At 31.7% G+C, this 4,546-nt stretch overlaps 1 pseudogene; it reads left to right on the plus strand.

The window, feature by feature from the left end:
- Positions 1-752: 752 nt before the first annotated feature.
- LOC145240597 (U2 spliceosomal RNA) lies at positions 753-899 on the plus strand (annotated as a pseudogene).
- The last annotated feature ends 3,647 nt before the right edge of the window (positions 900-4,546 follow it).

The following is a 4,546-nucleotide window of genomic DNA, read 5'->3' on the forward strand; positions in this document are numbered from 1 at the left end:
GGTATGGTATAAATTCCGGCTTGTGTTAATGGTTTAATATAGTTGGTTTTAGATTTCCGAGTTAAATCTTTTATCGTTAGGGGGGGGTTGTACTATTTGAAAGCCGATATGGTTAAGGTTTTTTTATAAATATTATTATTTTTATCGTTAGTGGAAGCAATTAGTCTTCTATCGTGTGTTAGGTTTGCTTGGGGATGGTTTTGATCTTTTTAAGGCCTTTTTTACCGTTAAGTAAGGAGTATTATGGATATTGTAAGTTCTTGAATGTAGTTTCTATATATTCAAATTCATCGTTATTCTTTGTTACATATTCTCGTAGCTCTTAGATAAAATCCAATTATAATGCCTTTTTTTACGTTGTCATTTTTTTGCGAGTAAAAATGTACATAATCATTCTTATTAGTTGTTTTACGATGAACTTTGAATTTTAGTTGATTATTATTAATTAATTGTATGTCTATGAAAGATATGGAATTATTATTTTCAGTTTCGTAAGTGTAATTGATGGTAGGTTCTATTTTATTAAGTTTGTTAGCGATCTTATCAATATTCGACGATAAAGTCCACCAAATGTGAAATACATCATACCAATATACAATATTATTACGCTTATCGCTCCGTCCGTTATCATGCTGTGCATCCCTAAAAAAGGAAAGTGGAATATTCCAAATAAACCTTGTCACCTTGAAAAAGGAAATTGAAATATTTAAAAAAAATTGGTGTCGCTTTGAGGCAAAGCTAATAAAAATAATTTGTCTTTCTTAGCCTTTTGGCTAAGATCAAAGTGTAGTATCTGTCTTCAGGTGCTACATTTCAATTTCTTCTCTCTCAGTGGAAGAGAAATCCTTTACGACTAAGACAATTTTTTCTCCACGTTAAAAAAAACGACCTGGTGTCTAAATCTGTCCCGTGGAGGGGGCATTGTGAATAGGTACTATGTTTAATGTAACAAAGTTTTAATATTAAAAAAGTAACTGGAAAAAGTTATTTCTGATTTAATTACAAAATGCCCTGGAAGTGTTACTCCTGATTAATTATAAAATGCCCTGGAAAATGTCCGTTCTGATTTCTTTTTGTTTACTTGCCTCCCCACAAGGGCGGAATTGGACATGAGGTCGGTAAAAATTTAGGGGGGAAACCAGCTCCCCAAAAGGGGCTCTCTGGTCAATAACAAAAATAATAATTGTATGAGTAATGAAGAATTTCTCATTAACAAAGACCATAAAAGGGGGGATTTATGTCACTGGAATGCTGAAACTGATACTCCATCTGATTAACCGTGTTGATGTTTTTATTATTACTTTCGAAAAGCTGCTGAAACAGTTTTTGATTTAAACATTACTTTATTTCAAGTATATTTTAAGCAGTGGATTACGGGATATGAAGTCAGTCCCGGATATTACTCAAACCGTTTACCATTTAAACATTACTTTATTTCATGTATATTTTTAACAGTGGAGTGGGTGATATTAAATCAGTCCCGAAAACGGGTGAACCCGTTTACGCATTATACATTGCTTTATTTAATGTACATTTTTAACATTGGGGTGGGAAATATGAAGTCGGTTCCGGAAATGGCCGCAACCATTTTCTTGGACATTACTTTATTTAATGTATATTTTTAACAGTAGGATGGGAGATAAGAAGTCGATCCCGGAAATGGCTGAAAAAGTTTACGATCCATACATTACTTTATTTCATGTATATTTTTAGCAGTGGGTTTGGGATATAAAGTCGGTCCCGGAAATGGCTGAAACAGTTTATTATTTAGACATTACATCATTTCATGTATATTTTTAGCAAAGGGTTGGGGATATAAAGTCGGTCCCGGAAATGGTTGAAACAGTTTACTATTTAGACATTACATTATTGCATGTATATATTTAGCAGTTGGTTTAGGATATAAAGTCGGTCCCGGAAATGGCTGAAACAGTTTACTATTTAGACCTTACATTATTTCATGTATATTTTTAGCAGTGGGTTTGGGATATAAAGTCGGTCCCGGAAATGGCTTAAACAGTTTACTGTTTAGACATTACATTATTTCATGTATATTTTTAGCAGTGGGTTTGGGATATAAAGTCAGTCACGGAAATGGCTGAAATAGTTTACGATTAAAACATTACTTTTTTTAATTTATATTTTCAACAGTGGAGTGGTGGACATGAAGTCAGTCCTGGGATTGAATGAGGTGTGTAAATATATACTATCAGAAAGCGTCGCCCAGTATTGAATGATATAGGTGGAAAACATATAGTAGCAAAATACCCAGCGTCGCCCGGGATCGAATGAGATGGGTGAACGATATATATTAGCAGAATATGCGACGTCACTCGGGATTGGATAAGATAGGTGAAACATATATACTATGAGAATACCCAGAATTTATTTATTTGTTTGTAATGAAATAATCAGTCCAGGCAATATCTCGAAGTAAGGGGGAGCGACATAGTGGGTTAAGGTTATGAAAATTATTGTCGAAATTAGTAACATATCAAAGAATTATGAAAAATGATGAAATGTGAGTTACTTGATTGGTGTGTTTGTAATGATATTATAAGCCCAGACAATATATCAAATATATTGTATAAGTAGGAGGGAGAGGCATAATGTGGGGTTTTAATTACAAAAATTATTGTCGAAATTAGTAATATATCCAGAATTATGAACAAAGATTAGATGTGAGTTAATCGAGTGTGTGTTTATAATAAAATAATCAGCCCAGGAAATATATCAAAGTAATTATGTAAGAGAGTACGATAAGGATGGTTTAAATTATGAAAAATAATTGTCAAAATTAGTAACATATCCAAAGATTATGAAAAATGATAATATGTTATTTAATGCATTACTGTGCTTGCAATGAAATAATTAGGCCAGACAATATATCAAAGTTATTATTTTAGTAAGTGGGGCGATGATGTGGGTTAAAATGATGAAAAATGATTGTCGACATAAGTAACATATCCAAGAATTATGAAAAATGACGAAATGTGAGTTAATTGATTGGTGTGTTTGAAATGAAATAATCATCCCAGATAATATATCAAATGTATTATGTTTGTAGTGGGTGGTTGATAATGTGAGTTAAAAATATTAAAAATAATTGTCGAAATGTGTAACATATCAAAGAATTAAGAAAAATGATGCTGTGGAATTTCCACAGGTCCCACTAGTGTTTATTAATGTGTTAGTTGGAAAAGGTAATTCGATTTTTATTTTGTTGAAGTGTTTATGAAGTAGATTTAGGCATTTCCTAGTAGGGATGTTCGTATATAGAGATTCTATGTCAAGCCTGTTTAGCGTTTTGTTTTTCATATTAAGGGTTTTTTTTTATTTTATTGGGCAGGTCGCCGTGGTTTTTAATGTGGGATTTGCTGATGGTGCCTAATAATGGAGTTAACAGTTTTGAGATTGCTCGTGCTATTTTATGTGTGGTGCTGCCAATACCTGAAATAATTGGGCGAATCGGCGTATAATTTTATGAGTTTTAGGAAGTCCATATAAGGTTGGAATTATAGGGTGGTGCTCTATATAGGCAGACCAGTTTTATTATTATTTATTAATTTCTTATACATTTTGTTGAACTTATCAGTTTCTATTTGTATTGTACCAGAATTAGTTTCTTCCTATATATTTTATCTCGCACCTTTGTCTGCAGGTGTGATAATGATTTTATCGTCGTTAGCCATATGCGATAATGCGTCTATGTGACGTTTCGGTAAGACGGTGTCTATAGTTTGAGTGGCAGTCGCGGATATAATGCCTTGGATAAAAACTGCCTACACCCTACACCCTATAATTCCAAATGTCTAGGTGTCTTTTACTTTAATCTGTGTTTTGGTTTTTAAAAATAATATAATATTAAATATAATAAATAATCGAAAGTAGCATTTTTAAGGTTACATTTATTTATCACGATATCGTTTGTCCATTCAGCTATTGCATTTATATAAATATATGCGCGTATATAGATGTGTAAATAATGTTGTTTCTTATGTATGCATGCTTGAGAACGGCGATTTATCTGGTTATAAAGTCTCATCTACTTGCCTTTTTTCTGATTGTTGAAGACTATATTACGAGTATACTAATTTTGTTAAAATAATGTTATTTTAATATCTATTTAGATAATTATTGAATGCAAATAATTTTTTTTTCAATTTCAATCTTTAATATATAATGTTTTGTTAAGAACTTCTAACCATAACTGGTTTCTATTCAATATTATAACATGTCCAAATTTCTTTCAAACTTCGAAGGGTCAGGAAGTAATTAATTCTTGTTAAACTATTAACAAAATATAAAGTGGCTGTTTTGTCTAGGAATAATTCATTTTAAACATTATTCTAAAAATCTCGTTTTAATTTACGATATTGCAATTTTGACGTGAATAAATTTTGGATCAATTGTTAATAGAAAACTGATTCGACCCGCCATCATCAAAGTTTTATCGACACAAGAAATAGACACGTACGTTTTATAAATATATGTTTGTGCATGTGGATGAAGTTTGTACGGGTTTCGGGTGCATGTTTCGTTGGAT

This window comes from Euprymna scolopes, chromosome 19, assembly GCF_053919585.1.
Source record: "Euprymna scolopes isolate OS-2025 chromosome 19, ASM5391958v1, whole genome shotgun sequence".
NCBI lineage: Eukaryota > Metazoa > Mollusca > Cephalopoda > Sepiida > Sepiolidae > Euprymna > Euprymna scolopes.